The 19,259-nt window shown below is 37.0% G+C and overlaps 1 protein-coding gene and 1 long non-coding RNA gene across 4 annotated transcripts in view; one reads left to right on the forward strand and one right to left on the reverse strand.

The window, feature by feature from the left end:
• Nucleotides 1-19,259, forward strand: part of ELP4 (elongator acetyltransferase complex subunit 4) — a 252,914-nt gene that overhangs the window by 200,727 nt on the left and 32,928 nt on the right. The window lies entirely within an intron of this gene.
• LOC144292717 (uncharacterized) overlaps nucleotides 464-19,259 on the reverse strand; it is a 25,771-nt gene continuing 6,975 nt past the window's right edge. Inside the window, exons 2-4 of the long non-coding RNA XR_013360059.1 lie at nucleotides 11,479-11,555; nucleotides 3,947-4,062; nucleotides 464-1,023 (exon numbers count right to left, since the gene is read on the reverse strand). This is a non-coding gene — a long non-coding RNA (uncharacterized LOC144292717). The remainder of the gene's footprint in view (nucleotides 1,024-3,946; nucleotides 4,063-11,478; nucleotides 11,556-19,259) is intronic.

Consider the following 19,259-nt stretch of genomic DNA (forward strand, 5'->3'; position numbering starts at 1 on the left):
TCTTAGGTGTTTCCTGTCTGAGTCAGTGAGGTGGCAAGTGGCATATGCTGCAGGAGCCCCACGTCTTCCCCCACAGTGCCCTGCTGCAAAAACAGTCGTAACCTTTGGTTGCTGGGCAATGGACAACACAGCAAACCTAGCTCCCTTCACTTCTACATTTATTTATCTAGATTAATGATGTAGACCATCATAAACAAACAAGGTATTTGGTATATAAATAGGGTGGCTAATGCATTTCAGGAAATTTTAAGATTTTCCTTAGTGTTTGTGTGTACTTTGGTGCTTTTAACCTCGAAAGAGATATAGGTTGTTTGGAAACCGAAATTAGAGTTAGATTGAAAGAGTACAATATGATCTCCTTACCTCATGATAAATAATACCAGGAATCTTAGGGAGGTGTGTTGGGTTTTCTATTTGAATTGTTTCCTAACAAATAGAAAGAAGTTATAGAATTATTCATTTATATTAAAGCCACAGAATATCTTATCAGATAGAGGGAAGAATCTCAAGTTATTCTTGGCTCTCATTCTCTACCATAATTCAAAAGGAAAATCAAATCCAAAAGAATTTTTTTACCAGTAAAACAGAATGTTATAATTACAGCTAATTTTAGAATTTGCTTATTTATTTGCAAAGGCTACAAAAATTAGAGATGAGGGATATTTTGAATTCTTATAAGATATTATGTCTACTGTCAATTGCAATGGCTGTACCATGCCATACTAACAGTACAAAAGCTCCACCATCTCTAAACAGATTGTTTCCACAGTTAGTATCTATGTACTAAGTTAGCCATAAAAACACATATGAGTCCATTTCCTCAGGCTCTGAGGTTCTCACAGACATGTTGGGAAAGTAATATGAAGTAATAGATAATTATTTGGGGAATAAAATGTCTAATAAAAGTAGTGGTGCCTGGGTGGCTCAGTCAATTGAGAGTCCGAATCTTGATTTCAGCTCAGGTCTTGATCTTGGGGTCATGGGCTCGGGCTCCCACGTTGGGCTCCACACTGGGCATGGAACCTACTTATAAAAAAGCCAGTTACAGAAAGACAGGTACTGCATGATTTCACTTATATAAGGTATGTATAGTAGTCAGACTCATTGAAGTAGTAAAATAGTGGTTGGCATGCGCTACCAGGCAGGGAAATGAGGAGCTGCTATTCAATGAGCATGAAGTTTCAGTCATACAAGTTGAAAAAATTCTAGAGTCAGCTGCACAATGGTTATGTGCCTGTGGTTAACAGTGTTATACCATACACTTAAAAAATTTGTCAAGAAAGTCGATTTTGTGTTATATGTTTTTTACCACAATAAAAAAAGAAGGAAAAGTCTAGTTATTTTGTTCTTATACACATTCTCATGACAAATAGGGAATGTTACGATGAGACAGATTTACATTAAATAAGACAGGACCAATTAAAGTATAGTAAGACAATTAAAATTCTCTAAGCCTGATGATTTCTGAAAATTATATATAACTATACTACATCGAAATGCAACATTCACTGTTTGCTTATATGTTTATTTTAAAAAATCTGAAATTGACATTTATTATGGAATCAGAGGAATTTTTCTTCACTGATGTATTTTAGCACTTGCTAACTGTTTTATTTGTGATTTGTTCTATCCTAGAGCGATTTCAAATGTGATTTTTCTCATGGTAGATGCATAGAAACTATTTTTTGACAGGTACAATATGTTCATAATACAGTCTCCGGTCTTTCTTTTTGGTGTCCAGTATTGTTAATAATGACAAACTACTTTGTTTTAAGTGAAATCTAGTAATTTCTATTTTAGTAATAATGATTAACTTTACAGAAGAATCTCCTGTTGAAGTTCATGCTGTGTTATCATTATTTTATTTTATTTTATTTTTTCATTATTTTAAAATTGTATGACCTTTAAAAAGAAGTTTAAAGTACCAATACATAGTGATACTCAAATGCCACGTGTTTATCTACAAATATCTTAGGTTATATTCATTACCTGCTAAACTTCCTACTCTTTCTATATACAAAACAAGCACATACTTGCCAGACCACAAACAAATCCACAATTTGCATGATTAATGTAAATACAGCACATATTTATCTAAATATTTATTGTAGAGTTCCCATTTCCTTTATCATGACTACCATTACCCAAATTCTGAAAATAAAAATGAAGAAGATTTTTCTTTCCAAATTCTTAGACTTTGCCCCCAAGCTTTAAAATAGCAAACACAGTTGCCAAGAGAGGCTTTAAGAAAGCCAGCTTTATGCCCAGAGGCTATAAAGTTGAAGGAATTATGTTGACATCATTCTAAAATTTGTACTGAATTATCTAATTTGGCTATCTGGCCTAGAGTTCACCAGGTAATTTCCAGAGCTATAATTCATTTTCATTTATGAGACCTTAGTCAGTTAGTGGGAAAAAGGTCTTTTCCCCCCCTCTCAAGTTTTTCTAGTAATGCTTCCATGTACCATTAAGCTATTGGCACATTTTACTCCCAGAGGATAGATTTTGTTTGGCATCCTGAGGAATTTTGATATATTTAAGAAGGTGAGAAGTACACATTGGCATCATTTAAACAACATAAGTCTAAACCCAAATTGGCTTTTACATGCCAAAGATATGAAATGTGCCAACTGTTTAATAGTACACAATAACTGTTCAACTACATAAGTTGATTTCAGCAAAACAGTTTGGTGTGTGTTTTATCCTGAACCATTTAGATACAATTATGCCTTATGGTGCCTTAATAATAGAGGCAAGTTGTCCATGGCTTTCTCATAAGTAGATATGAATAATATTGAAATGTTAGTCATTCTATAGTTGGATAAAATATAAGAATATTGCTTTAGTTCAAAATGCCTCTTCAGCAGCTTCAATAGCTTCCAGGCTGCCAACAAATGTGCAAGAGGAAAATCAAGTTTGAGGTTAATGATTGTAGACAGTGAACCTCTCAAATCCTTTTATTTTTTTAAAGATTTTATTTATTTAGTTGAGAGAGACAGAGATGGTGACAGAGTAGTGAAAGAGAACACAAGGACAGGGAGGATAGGGAAAAGCAGGCTCCCAGCTGAGCAGGAAGTCCAGCGTGGGGCTCAATCTCAGAACCCTGGGATCATGACCTGATATAAAGGCAGATGCTTAACCTACTGAGCCACCCAGGCACCCCTCAACTCCTTTTAATAAAGTAAATTTGGGGGTGCCTGGCTGGCTCAATCAAAAGTACATGCACCTCTTAATCTTGGGGTTGTGAGTTTGAGCCCCATGTTGGGTGCAGAGATTACTTTAAAAAGAAATTATGAAAACAGGAGCACCTGGTGACTCAGATAGTTAATCATCTGCCTTTGGCTCAGGTCATAATCTCCAGGTCCTGGGATCAAGCCCCACATCAGGCTCCCAGCTCAGTGGGGAGTCTGCTTCTTCCTCTCCCTCTCCCCCTCCCCTGCTTGTGCTCTCTGTCACTGTCTCTCTCTGTCTCAAATGAATAAATAAAAAATCTTTATAAATAAGTAAATACATACATACAGAAATGTCCTTTAGCATTTTAAACCAATAAATAATAAATAAGAATTTGGACTTTTAGTGAATTGAAGAAACACAAATTTTCTTTTTTTAGACTTTTAAATATATGTGTGTGTGTATATATATATATATATATACACACACACACACACACTCTATTCATTTTTTTTACTCTATTCATTTTAACTGAAACATTTATTGAGCATATATATGGAATGCTGTGCCAGACATGGTTGGAAAGATAAACATAGAGAAAGAAAGGTAGATATGATATAACCTTTTCCTTTAAGGAGCTTTCAGTCAAATGGGGAAGACATGCAGAGGGAGAGCACAAGTATTAACTTGAACACAAACTATATTAAAACATAGTGTTTGTGTTTTAATACAGTTAAAAACCCAACGTTAGTATGAATAATAAGTAAGTACTTACAAGATGATGGAAACTATGTTAAAAGGATGATCTGAGAGCTTCATGTAAGTAAACTTTAAAGAATGATCCCGTGGTAGGGGAAGCCGAGGAATAGAAGCAAGCATAGGAGGTGGACACTGTGGAGAGAAGATGGATTGGAAGAGGTTGAAGTTATATAAATAAGGTTCATTTTTCTCGTTATCAAATCAAAGGAAAAGGACTAGATGGAATTTTATATAATATGTAGGATACACTCGAGACAATCATAGCATATTATTAGTTAAATGGTGTACATAAAATTCCTTTTTTTAAAGATTTTATTTATTTATTAGAGGGGGAGGGGGCAGAGGGAGAGGGAGAAACAGAACCCCTGCTGAGCAGGAAGCCCAATGTGGGGCTCCAACCCAGGATCCTGGGATCATGACCTGAGCCAAAGGCAGACACTTAACCGAATGAGCCACCCAGGCATCCCCCTAAAATTCACTTTAAGTAACATAGGGTCACTCCAAAGAGTTAGGCAGTCATCGTCCAGACTGCTGATACTGAGGTGCACTGAGAAATAATGTGACTGACTACCAGTCAGAAAAGACATGCCATTGGTAGTAAGTCACCATGGATAGAGAATGGCTGCTATAGTTTTAAATATGAACCCCAAATAAAAAGTGACAAAAATAGATGCTCTAAATTTGGCTGCTTCTCTCAAAGGCAACTCTTCATAGTGTGCCCCAGAGTGAGAAGCAGCAGAGGTTTACTTATTTAACAATGATGAATGATTTTTGCAAGCAACCTAGGAGCTACATAGCGAAAAGATAAGTTAGTATCAAGTCATGAAAACCTTCTTTATGTTTAGTGCACAAAAACTTTTCTACAAGATGAAGTGAATTAAAGCATAAAAATATTACCTAAAATTGGGATCCCTGGGTGGCGCAGCGGTTTGGCACCTGCCTTTGGCCCAGGGCGCGATCCTGGAGACCTGGGATCAAATCCCACGTCGGGCTCCCGGTGCATGGAGCCTGCTTCTCCCTCTGCCTATGTCTCTGCCTCTCTCTCTCTCTCTCTCTCTGTGACTATCATAAATAAATAAATGAAAAATATTTAAAAAATATATATTACCTAAAATTATAGTTGGACTATATTTTAAAAAAGAGTCTTTCTGATAACATGCAAAACAGAATACTTTACAATTGCAGATTACAATTTCGTTTAGAGATAAGAAGCTGAGGATAATTTTAGAACATCCTCCAGTTGTTTTCTTTTTCTGGAATGAGCAGATTCTTCAGTTGTGTTCCACAATAGTAGTTTATATTACTATCTCTCCCTCTTATACATTTACATAAAGTCTTTACAGCAAAGTAAACCAAGATCTTATAGCATAGATTTCCGGTTGACATTTGTTTTAATGAATACTGACCTACTTGATGGCTTTTTCTTTCCCCACACATCGGACTGTCCCTGTCACTTTTTTTTTTTTTAAGATTTTGTTTATTTATTCATGAGAGACACGGGCAGAGACACAGGTGCCATGCTGGGAACCCAACATGGGACCCGATCCCGGGTCTCCAGGATCACGCCCTGGACTGAAAGTGGCGCTAAACCGCTGAGCCACCTGGGCTGCCCTGTCCCTGTGACTCTTAAGTGAACTTAGGCAGAAAAGGCTAGTAGGTAAGAAACAGTCATACGTAATGCAATATAACTTGTAAAGAGTAATCAATGATTATAGCTCAACAAGGAGAATCAATTAGGTCTAAAATAAAGAAGGTACTAAGACTGGCTAAACCTTGAAATGTAGTATTAGGAAAACACTGAAAGAGGAAAGGTCTTCCTGATAGATCTTCCTGATTAAAAAAACAAGGAGGTGTGAATGCCAGTGGCCCACTTGGAAACAATGTACAAACCGGTTTGACGGAAGAAAATTTGGGCTGGGAAAAATAAGTAAGGGGGGGAATGATTTGTGGAATTCCTTAAAAACCATGTAGGACATGGAAAACCATTGTAGATTCTTGGCAGTGCACTAAAAGCAACACTTAATATGATAGAAATATACAGAATATATTGGTGGAGGCAGAGAAATGAATCAGGGATTCAGTTATTTTAAGTATGAGGTTATGAATGTGTCAAAAACTATAATAAAAATGAGTAAGGAAGAAAGATACACATAAAGTCCCTCCCAAAAAATAACAAGGCTTGGACACAGATGAGTTATAGAGTGATGAAAAATGTGATAAAAATACAGTTGTTGTGTATGGCCCCATATAGTTATATTGGCTTTCTAAGAGAGACTTCCGCCAGCAAACTGGACCTAAATCTTTTTTTTTTTTTAAGATTTTATTTATTTATTCATGAGAGACAGACAGACAGAGAGAGAGAGGCAGAGACACAGGCAGAGGGAGAAGCAGGCTCCATGCAGGGAGCCCTATGTGGGACTGGATCCCGGGTCTCCAGGATCAAACCCTGGGCCGAAGGCGGCGCTAAACTGCTGAGCGACCTGGGCTGCCCTGGACCTAAATCTTTATACATATCGATCCACACAGCTATTACTCCAAACCACTTCCTCTGTCAGTGATTTTTAATTCTAACAAATGATCTTTAAACCATCCATTATTCAATTTCTATGTATAGTCTATCATGAAAACTTGGAGGCTTTTATGTGTACTTAACCTTGATCTCTGTGGAGTGTAAGTAAAAAGAGAAAAGGAGTTGTGGGTGAGAGGAACTCAGCCTCAGTGGGGATAGCAGAGGCGCTCAGTGGTTACAAGCAAAGCCTTTCCTGGGCTCCAGAAAAATTGGAGATTTTTTCAGAGCACTCAAACCTCCAGGAAAGCAATTGCTCTCTTCTTAGGACACGGTTAACTCATCCTCACTCAGAAGCATCTGTTTCTTCCCTGTCACAGTGGTCTTTCCCTTGGGCAACCTGGGAAGCAGTCAGTGGTTTTGCAGAGTCCTTGATTGTCTTGCCTGAAGGTTCGACCTGACCCAGATGGATATGACATGTTGCCCTTGTCCTGTTGCTCAGCTCACTTTCACAGAGGTTTTCGTCCATACAAAGGGTTGGAGTTTTGTTGTTCATTTTTATTTTTACATTTTTTGCTTTCTACCCAATATCTGCAAGTCCCCAAAGAGCTAGCAATGTATATTTTCTGATTTCTCCCTCCTGCCAGAGTATCTTCCTGATAGCACGTTTCCTACAGGTCTCATTTAAATGTCTTTTGTGGTGAAATCCAGGCTTTTGTCTTCATTCCCTGTGATTTCTCCAATTGTTCAGTTCTGTGACCATATTTAGTTCCTTGTATTCATGATTCACCTTTCCTTTGTCTAGCCTTTAGGCAGACATACATTTAACTGAAATATGCAAAGAGAATATATCTTTTCTAAAGACCTCCACAGAAGAGAATTCTTCATCCACCAGTATTAAATCACCAGTATCTCTGTGTATATGTATCTGTTTATAATATATCTATTTATATATGAACTATATAAAATTTAAAAGGCTGAAAAAAATCTAGGAAATCAAGTCCCAATAAACATTTATTCTATGTATGAGAAAATTAAGTCTCCTAGAGGCTTGTGCTATTCACATCCAAACCCTCCCCAACTCACGGTAATATGTGTATCTTAAATGATGACTTTCTAACAAGTCCACTAGTGGAAATTGGCTTTGGCACCTATTTGTAAAGCTGGCACTAACTGTAGCCAAGAACAAAACCCAAAGTTTTTCCAACTTAAAAATTAATTTCAAACACTACATACAGTCTTTTTTCCCAACCCCCATCAGTCATGTGCCCTCTCCCAGGTCTACATTTTGGAAAATCTGGGAGAAGGAAGAGTAACCAAAACCCTAGTGTTAGGAAATGGAAGCACAGGAAACATAGCTGCTATTAATGACAAATGTCATATCCCTATGAGGCTGAATTTGGAGGAAGTGGAGAAAGACTGCATACCCAGAGTTGGACACTGAATAGACACTCAAGAAATCTTCTTTGAACAGACAAAATGAAATGAATCCATGACCCAAAACTCTATCTCCAGCACAACCCCAGCAACCTCTTGAATAGCCCCATTTGATGTCCTAAAGAAACTACATCAAACATGTCAAAGAACTAATCACCTTTTCACCCATCTCCACCCCTTGTAATGTTCCCTTATCCCTGTGCCTGGCACGAACCCCTCCACCTAAACCTCTGAGCTCAGAGTCATCCCCTTTCACTCACATCTCACCTCCAATCCTTTAACAAGGCCCGCTACCTGTACAATATCCCAGATCCAGTGGAAAAATCTTTCCACAATAAAGATACCACATATAGCTTATCACAATTTCGAGTAATCCCTCTCGTAAAAGCTACAAACAGAAAAAGGGAAAATTATTCAGCTCGTATTATCGAAACTAGACAGGGATGATACAGGAAAACTATAGATCAGTTTCACTTAAACCATAGATACAAAAATCCTAAATGAAACAGATGGAATTTGGCAGTTTATTCTTTCTTTCTCTATCCCCCCACTCTTTCTCCACCACACACACACACACACACACATACACACACACACAGTATGGTTTCTCTCATAAAACCAGGAACGGTTCAATACCACAATGCAGAAAAGTGCTTAATAAAATTCAGCACTCATTATTGGTAATTTTTTAAAAATGACCAGCAAGAACATTTTTTCTTAATGCTAAACATTTGGAAATATTCCTACTAAAATAAAGAATAAGACTATCTACTCTCTTCAAGTCCATTTAGCATTGTTACTAGAGATGCTAAACGTTTTAATGACATCCTCCCCAAAAAAAAAAATAGAAAAGAAAATAAATATTGTTAGAACTAGAAAGGATAAGACCATACTGTCCTTATTGTCAGATAAGGTGACTGCACACATGCAAGAGAATCCACAAACTGTTAAAGAATGCAACAGTGTTGCCAGATGCAAGATCTCAGTCTTAGGACCTAACCACCCTTAAAGCCTTGGGTCTTACTTAGCATATCTATACTGCAGTAGACTCATCTGTAAAAGGGTTATTGAAAAGATTAAAAGACTTAATCTATGTAAAGTACCTGGTACTTTACAAGCATTATGTATTGACTAGCTATTATCATCACTATTAAATGAATATACTATATTTACTAGCTTTCTTATATACCAAGTATACCTGATTAGAAAATATAATTATTATTATTATTATTATTATTGGTAATGACTATTCATCAGCTCATATTAGTATGCTCGTTTAAAAAAACAATAGCGGATCCCTGGATGGCGCAGCGGTTTGGCGCCTGCCTTTGGCCCAGGGCGCGATCCTGGAGACCTGGGATCGAATCCCACATCGGGCTCCCGGTGCATGGAGCCTGCTTCTCCCTCTGCCTGTGTCTCTGCCTCTCTCTCTCTCTCTCTCTGTGTGACTATCATAAAAAAAAAAATAAATAAATAAAAATAAATAAATAAAAAATAAAAAAATAGCCTTCCAAATCACTCAGTCTCAAAGTCCTTGTAGTAGCCTCTATTATCTTGCCCTTCACCTTCACTATGTCTGTCTTCTACTCTCCTCCTCGCTCTCTTCACTTCAGATAAGCTGGCTTCCTTACTGTTCCTGGACCACACCAAACATCTACCACCGTGAGGCCTTAGCATTGCTTTCCCTCTATCTGGGACACTGTGGCTTGCTCCTCTCTTTCTTTTAGGTGTCAATATCACCCTATAGTAGCTGCTACAATTGATTGATTGGATTGATTGATTGTAGGCTCCATGCCCAATGTGGAACTTGAACTCATAACCTGGAGATCAAGAGTCTAATGTTTTGCTGACTGAGCCTGCCAGGCACCCCTCTGCTACTATTTATTAAGTGCCAAACCTAAAAAAGTGCTTCACATGAATTATTTATATGAGGGGAGAAAAGCTTTGTTTTGTTCACTGCTCTATCCTTAGTGCTGGAAGTGGTGCCTGACACATCCTAGAACTCAGTATTTGTTGGATGAAAAATAAAAAGTCTAAGAGCTTTTTTGTGCCAGGCACAGAACTAAATGCTTTCACAGTTTAATCCTCACACCAAACCCCGTTAAGTAGGTACCATTACTATCCCCAGTTTATTGATGAGAACGCTGAGGAGCTGAGAGTCTCAGTAACTTGGACCCTGGGGTCGTGGGATCACACAGCTGGTAAGTTGCAGTGCGCTCATGCTATTATATCAACAGAAATTATAAGGCACTGGAGATTGGCACTAACAAAAAATGTGTGAGACCTTTGTGGAGAAAGGCTTCAAATTTCATTCAAGGCCCTTTAAGACCTTTTAGATGAGATGTTCATAGATGAAAAGATTCAGTATCATAATGTGAAATGTAATGCAATTATAGTCAAATTCCTGATTGAGGTTTCCTTTGCATTTGATAAGCTGACCATTACTTCAAATGGAAAAGCAAAGAGTCAAGAATAACTAAGACAGTTTTGGGGCACCTAGGTAGCTCAGTGGGTTGAGCATCCAACTCTTGATTTCAGCTCAGATCATGATCTCAGGGTCCTGGGACCAAGCCCAGTGTTGGGCCCCACACTCAGCAGGGAGTCGGCTTCTCTCCCTCTCCCTCTGCCCCTCCCCATGCTCCCACACACACTCTCTTTCTCTCTAAAATAAGTAAATAAATCTTGGGGCACCTGGGTGGCTCAGTGGTTAAGCATCTGCCTTTGGCTCAGGTTGTGATTCCTGGGGTCCTGGGATTGAGAGCCACATCAGGCTCCCTGCAGGGATCCTGCTTCTCCCTCTGCCTGTGTCTCTGCCCCTCTCTCTGTGTCTCTCATGAATAAATAAATAAATCTTTAATAAATAAATAAATCTTTAAAATAAAAATGTAACTGAGACAGTTTTAAAGGAGAAGAGCATGGATGGTGACTTGTCCTACCAAATAGCAGATCTGCTCTAAGAGCATAAAATGTTAAACCATTAGGGTGTAACAGGGATAGATAAGCCAGGAAAGGACAATAAAGAGCCTAGAAAAACATACACCCTCTTATTTAGAAAACTTAAAAATGAAAAATATCTGATATGGCATTACAGATGAGTAGGGTAAAGAAGGACTAAATATTCAACCATTGGTGCCAGGATAATTTTATGAAAAATATTACTCTGTATACAAAAAAATAATTCCCAACTACTTTAAAAGATTTTATGTAAAAAGACAAACTTTAAAACTTACGGAGGAAAAAAAGGACAATATTATTTGACCATATTACATTTAAAAAACCCTGGTTGATAAAAGACACCACAAACTAAAAAATAAAGAAACTACAATGTCCATCACCAACAAAGGGTTAACATATGGAATAAGTATGCCATAAAAAAAAAAAGTATGCCATAAAAGAACAACTCAATGGGAAAACAGGCATATGTAATTCATAGAAGAGAAAACATGAAAAAATGTTCAATATCACTAGTAGCCAGGAAAAATAAAAAGTGAAATACAACTATCATGTCACACCCATCGAATTAGCAGATTTCTTGAAGTCCGGCCATGTAATGCCGATGGGATTGTAGATGAGTACAACTACTTCTGAGAACAAGTTGGCAATACCTTGTCATATTGATACTGTACATATTTTCTGACCCAGAAATTCCTCTTTTGGATACACACTCTGGAAAAACTTCAGCCTATGTACAGAAGAAGAAAAGAATGTTGAGTATGGCATTTCTTATAGGACAAAAAATAGGAGAACAACATAAATATCAACAAGAGAATGGACAAATTATTTTTATATATTCATACAAGGAACACAGAACAGTTTAAAAAAATAAGCTAGGGGATCCCTGGATGGCTCAGCAGCTTAGCACCTCCCTTCAGCCCAGGGCGTGGTCCTGGAGACCCAGAATCGAGTCCCACATCGGGCTTCCTGCATGGAGCCTGCTTCTCCCTCTGCCTGTGTCTCTGCCTCTCTCTCTCTCTCTGTGTCTTTCATGAATGAATGAATAAAATATTTTATAAATAAATAAATAAATAAAATAAAGTAGAGCTGCATGTATCAAATGGTAATCTCCACATCATAAATGTTCATGAAATAAAACCAGTTGCAAAATGATACATGTAGTATACCATGTATATGAAATTTTAAACATATAAAAATATATTTTTATAATTTATGTATATATAATATATATGCTATAATTACAACTGTCCATGAGAAAAACAAATGTCAAATTTGTTTTAATGCTTGCCTCTGGAGAGGTATGAATTGTTGAGGGATATACCAGGATCTTCACTATTGTTTTATTCTGAAGCAAAAGTGGCCAAATGTTAGAATGTAGTAACACCTAGTGCTAAGTACATGGGTGTTTTGTTTAATGATATTTTCTGGGGTTTCTACATACTTGAAATATTTCTCTTTTTTTTTATATATATAGTACTATTATATAACGTATCAAATACTAACAAAGTTCTGGGGCACCTGGCTGGCTCAGTTGGTTAAGCATCTGCCTCAGATCATGATCCTTGGGATCCTGGGATCCTGGGATCAAGCCCCAGATCCAGTTCCCTACTCAGCAGAGAGCCTACTTCTCCCTCTCCTTCTGCCCCCTGCTTGTGCTTGCTCGCTCTCTCATTCTCTCTCTATATATATATTTCTATATCTCAAAAAATAAAAATCTTTAAAATAAATAAATATTAACAAATTTCAAATTATTTCCAAACATTTTTAGAAAAATATAAACACATATGATTTTCTTTCTGACTCCACAGTTGACATCTGCACTTTGGGTTTTTTTGGGTTTTGCTTTTTTAAAAACATTCTTTTTTAGCATATTTTATTTGACATGCAATGTTATATTCGTTTTAGGCGTACAACACAGTGACTCAGCATCTATGTGCGTTTATGCTATGTTCACCACAAGTGTAGCTGCCATCTGTCACCATACAAGCTATTATAATACCATTGATTATATGGTCCCTATGCTGCGTCATTTATTCCCTTGACTTATTCATTCCATAATTGGAAGCCTGGACCTCTCACTCTCCTTCACCCATTTGCCCACCTCCCCATTCCCCTTCCCTCTGGCAACCATCAGTTTTTTTCTTTGTATTTATAGGTCTGGTTCTACTATTTGTTTATTCATTTGTTTTGTTTTTTAGTTTCCATGTATGAGTGAAATCATATGATCTTTGTCTTTCTCTAACTTATTTCTCTTAGCATTATATCCTTTACCATAATACCTTGCCATCCATGTTTTCATAAGTAGCATGATCTCATCCTTTCTTATGGCTGCATAATATTTGTGTGTATGTGTATATATACCACATCTTCCTTACCAATTCACCTGTCAGTGGACACTTAGGTTACTTCCATATTTTGGTTATTATAAATCATACTACAATAACCATCGGGATGCATATATCCTTGCAAATTAATGTTTTTGTTTTTGAGGGGATAAATGCCCAGCAGTGGAATAATGGGCCATATGGTATTTCTTCTTTTGAGGAACCTCCATGCTGTTTTCCATAGTGGTTGCATCAGTTTACATTCCTACCAGTATATGAGGCTTCCTTTTTCTCCACATCCTTACCATTTCTTACCTTTTTTATTTCAGCAGTACTGACAGGTATAAGGTGATATCTCACTGTGGTTTTGATTTGTATAAGCTTGAAATATTTCTATACAAATACATCTACCAACCCTAGCCACTTCTTACCACCTCTGCAGCTACAGTCTTGACCCTAATCCCTGTTATACGTTGCCACCATTAATCGCTTACAAGAGCTGCTGCAGTAGCTTCCTGAACTGCCTGCCCACATTTTGTTTGCTGTGCACCACTCTGAGTAATCATTTATCACAAAGTAAATCAGATCATGCCATTCTATTGCTCAAAACAATTTGAGCAACAAAATAAATGATACTATTGAATTGTAACCCCTAGAAGAAAATAAATATCCATGAATCCATACCAGTATAAATAATCTAATAAATTAATAAATGAAGAAGGAAAAAGGGAAATAGAGAATCACTGTTAGGTTAAACACTGCAATAATTTTGCAGACAAGATCCCTTAATGTTTTTGAAGATCAGTAGCCAAAAACTTGAGGAAAAACAGGATTTGCATAGTTCAAATCCCTTAACCAAGATACTTATCAATTGCAAAGGGAAAGGTAATAATGTTGCTTTGGAGAAACCAGACTGACATCAGCCAAATGGCCTAGGTCAACAACACCAGACATAGCACCTATCAGTATCATGAACCTCTTGGTGTGATGCCTTGAGAAGTATACAATACAACATCTTTTCTGTGGCAGTCTTGCCAAAAGTGTGTAAGAGAAGGGGTACGTGGTTGGCCCAATGGACGGAGCTTGCAACTCTTGATCTTGGGGATGTGAGTTCAAGCCTCATATTGGGTGTAGAGATTACTTAAAAGTAAAATATTTTTTTAAACTGTGAGAGAAAACTTCAGATAAACCCATACTGGAAGACATTCTACAAAATAACTTCAGTATTCTTCAGAAGTATAAAAACCATACATAAAATACAATGAAAAACTGAAGAATTGTTACAACCTAGAGGAGACTGAGGAGAAGTAACAGCTAAATGCAAGTAGGATCCTGGATAGAAAAAGAACATTAGTGAACCTATTACCTAAGAAAATATCTGTCATAGAATAGGAGTTTAAAAATTATATGTCAAATTGATATGTCCCTCCGGCCACCTATCCATCTATCCTTGATACCTCATGCTCCACATCCAACTCTTCAGATCTTCATTTCTCTTAACACCTACTTCCTCATGGAGAGAGACTAGGTGAAAAATGATGACACCAATATCACAGCAACTTTTCAGTAGATTAAGTATGAATATCCCTACTCAGGATAAGATTTTATTTTTGAAGAAGTAAATATTGGATGGAATGAGAAATTTATTCAGAAGAACCGTGGCAGTAACAAAATCTCCAGCTTTGCCTGTTTGAGGGATGGGATCTCATCATTATTTGCCTAGATTACTGCAGTAGCCTCCTGATTGGTCTCCCAGCTTCCCTCCTTCCCCATCTCCCTTGCCCACGCCCCACCAGCATGATATCATTACAGCCAGAGTAATATTTTCAGGGGATAAATCTGATGATCATGTCACATCCCATTAAAATCCCTCATTGACTTACCACTGTCTTCCAAATGAAAGCTTCACATGTGCAGCCTCTGTCTGCTTCTCCATCCTCATCTTTAGACTATTTCCTTGCACAAACCATAAAGTCCAGTCACACCAAACAACTCAGGCTGTTCCTTACATCCCTTTGTTGTTTTGTTTTGTTTTGTTTTGTTTTGTTTTATTTATTTATGATAGTCACAGAGAGAGAGAGAGAGAGGCAGAGACATAGAGGGAGAAGCAGGCTCCATACACCGGAAACCCAACATGAGATTCGATCCCGGGTCTCCAGGATCGCGCCCTGGGCCAAAGGCAGGCGCCAAACCGCTGCGCCACCCAGAGATCCCCCCTTTGATTTTGCATATGCTGGGTTTTCTTCTTCTAAGGTTCTAACTGCCAGTGTAACTCCAACTTGCCCATTAAATTCAACTGGAGCAGTACCTGCTCTTCAGAGCCTCCCCTCCTCTATTACTATCTCTCAGTGACTTCACCCTGTTCATAACTCCTTGACAGCACCTTCTTGAAGATGAGGACTCCTAGTATCTTCCACTAGCTGGTTGCCTGATACGTAGCAGGTGCTCAGTAAATGTTTATTGAGAAAGGAAGGGAGAGAAGGAAAGATAGAAAGAGGAAAGGGTTTTTAAGTTAGATAAACATTTACCAGATAAACTCTTCTCTAACTTTTCTCCTCCTGTATTTCTAGGACTTTAAGCCCTTACACATGTATATAGTTGATTTATTTCACCTGATTCTCTGCTTGTCCTTTGACATAGATGAAACATTAATATTAAAAAACTGTCCACTTTGACATAAACTATTACTGATAAAGATGATAGTGATCCAGATTGAGATTGTTGAATGCTTGTCTCTCTCTAACCTTCAGAGAATCTTCTAGTCTAGTGATATCTAGAAATAGCACCCAAAACTATGTTTAAAAACAGCCTGTACCATCCTAAGGAATGCAAAGAAATCAAAATATACCTTCTACTTACTTGATATGTTTCCTCTTTATAATGTACTGAGAAGTTTAATTGGTATTTATTTGCTATTCCCAGAGTGTAGAAAGCCTTAGAGGGGGGTTAAATAAATTAGCTTCTGAGTTTGGGGTGTACTATAGGAGCAGTAAAAACAGATTTCTAAGGGAAACTAGAGGAAGCCTAAGGCTAGTGAAAGAGGGGAAAGGTCTTGGTTACATTTTTACCTCACTGAATTCTTTCCAAATCAGGCTACAGATTTTTTTTTTCACATCTACCATGCCAAGCACGGTATTTTTAGTAACAGTAATACAGAGCAGCAGCCTGTCGTTTGGGAGCTGACAAATAAGCGTACTGCTCCTCTTACACACAATATGCTACACATCTTTATTTCCACTCATCCTTACAGAAGCTCTTTAGCTTTCCATGTTTCTTTAAGGAGATGACAAGGAGTACTGGTTAATAAGCTCTTGGGGTTATTCAATATCCCTCTTCAATGCTCATTTTCTGAAGTTGAAAACACTCATGCATGTGCACACATGCACACTAAACTTTGTCAGAGGTGAAGTACTTCCAAATGCCACTTGAATGTGATTAAAAGAATCCTGGGCTTGATAGGACTCATTACACAAGATGCCAGGCCTAACTGTTTGCTCAGACTTTGGTCTAAGAGAAGGAAACATCTTAGCAAAAAATGGCTCATAGAAGCGGAGGTTAACTGTTTATTGTATTTCTATAAACACATTTGCTGGATATATCGCTTTAAAACAGAAATGTAACAGAATTTCTTATTACAGAATACATAATAGGAAAGTGTCTGTCGTTTATTTGTCCTTAAGTAAGAAATCAAAGTCTATTTGACTTGTTGCCCTGAGTTTCTGGTCCAGAGCTATCTGATTGATTTCCCTTCCTAGTCATTACAATTTTCTACACAAGTTCAAGACACTGTTAGGCAATTTTGTTGCTAAAAGCCATTGGTAAATTTTATGTTTAATTCCAAGTCATGCTGTGGTTAATATTGCTAATTTACACTATGATTTTGAAAGTCTTCCAATATAGCTTAAAGTTACTCAGTTTTCACCTTCTAATCCCAGAGAATATTAACTCTGTCCCATGGTTGAGTCTGCCCCTTGGTAAATTACTCAAGGATTTATTATAACATCGCAGGCTCTAATGTAATTTGTGAATCTCACTCATCTTTATTCTTTATCAATCCAGCAATAGGATCTGTTTAAGTTGTGTAGTAATACAGTTAGGAGGGTAATACTTGTCGAAATCAAATAGATAGACTTGTAGGATAGATTGTAAGTCCAAGCTTTTGTGGATAGTAATTGCATGGTATGTTTCAACCCGACTAGACAATGGGATCATGGAAGTTGTCAACGTAGAAGGTTCTCTGCTTTTGCTTTTTTTTTTTTTTTTTAATCCAGCGCATGTTTTATCAGGTAGTATGTGTCACAAGATTGTGCAAGATCTCACCTCATACTAGAACATTTTAGATGAAATGATAAACTTTGATTTTCATTCTCTTAATGATATGTTGACAAGTAGGGTGGAACTTTTTAATAAAAAAATAACATTTAAAGATCTTAAATAACAAGCCCATATCATATTATGTAACATATCTTGTCTTCTTATTGCTAGATACATCTTGTGATTTATTCTCATCTATCATTCTGTTCAGTGAAAATTAACAATATTGCTTAATATGATTTTATTTAAATGACTATACATGTTGAGAAACTAATCTTATGTTCTTGTGCCCATAAAAAAAAATAGCAAAAGAAGTTTTGCGTAGTGTGCCCACATAAAGCATTAATCCATCTCCCAAGAAGCTAATTTACAGATCAGGAAATTCACATTCTCTGGGGAACCTGGATGGCTCAGTGGTTAAGCATCTGCCTTTGGCTCAGGTCGTGATCCCAGGGTCCTGGGATCGAGTCCCGCATTGGGCTCCCTGCAGAGCCTGCTTCTCCCTCTGCCTATGTCTCTGCCTCTCTCTGGGTCTCTCATGGATAAATTTTAAAAATCTTAAAAAAAAAATTCACATTTTCCATTTACATCTTCCTATAGCAGAAAAGCAAAATTAGAGAATTTATTAAGTTTTTAGTCTTTCCCTTTGTTCTGAAATCCTGTGAATATTTGTTGTTGTTGTTGTTGTTGTTGTTTTTCCTGTGAATGTTTAATGCATAATTCTACAAGAATCCTGGGCTTAAAAAAAAAAGAAAAGAATCCTGGGCTTAAAAATAATTGATATTATCCTGAATGTCTAGAACAGTTCTGTTAGCATTAGCAATACATTATGAGAATAAGAAAAATGTATCATTCTCGGATATTCAAACTATTATTTCATTTTTTAAAAGTTTTATCATAAAAGTTGTCTGAATTAAGAATTTACCTTCCTTCCCCCAGGCTACCAAAATGTATAATTCTATTACTATATAAAACATGTCTTCTCATAAACCTCTGTTAAGGACAAAACAGAAACAGCATATTGCTTTGTTTTTATTAATGCTTATTTTCATGTGCCAGTAACATCGTATTTCCTTTAATATGTCATATCTTTTTAAATTACCAACTTGAGTAGCTTGTATTCATCAACCTTAATGCTTGTATTAAGTAATTAGAAATACCAATAAGCCTAACTGCCATAATTAAATGATACAGGCCTTTATGTCCACCTTTTTTGGGATGGACTATATGGCCCCTAACTCCAAACAAATTACACACTAGCTTCTTTAATTCTGGGGAAATAAAAACCTGCCCTGGCTACATACATGGACACTAGAAGAACTAAGTTTTGACCGAGCAGTCTCTTTGGCCTGCAGGCTCCAAATGGCACAACTTTGAAAACATTCATGTCAGCACATTAAATGTCACATTGATATAGTAGACCCAAAGGAGCCTATTCCTCTTTACTGTGAGTTTCATGATCTTTTCAGTATGCCTCTGTTCCTTGAAAGAACAATTACTACAAACTGCAATTTTATAGATTGGATTATGTCTTCCCACTCACATTTTATCTTTTATGCTTTGGCAAGTCCCTTTCCTTAAGTACCAGAAGACATCAGTTTAAGAATGCTAGATATTTTCTAAATGTGAATTTATAAAAACATTAGGAGAGGATATTTGCATTTCAAAAGGTCTTTTCACTTTATACAAGATTCGTAATAGAACCCATGTAAGTATAAGTCCAATGGTATATCTCATTTCATAACAACTTAATTTAGATATAATTTTGCAGGAATAAAGCTACCTGTAAATCC

This window comes from Canis aureus, chromosome 21 (assembly GCF_053574225.1).
Source record: "Canis aureus isolate CA01 chromosome 21, VMU_Caureus_v.1.0, whole genome shotgun sequence".
NCBI classification, from domain to species: domain Eukaryota; kingdom Metazoa; phylum Chordata; class Mammalia; order Carnivora; family Canidae; genus Canis; species Canis aureus.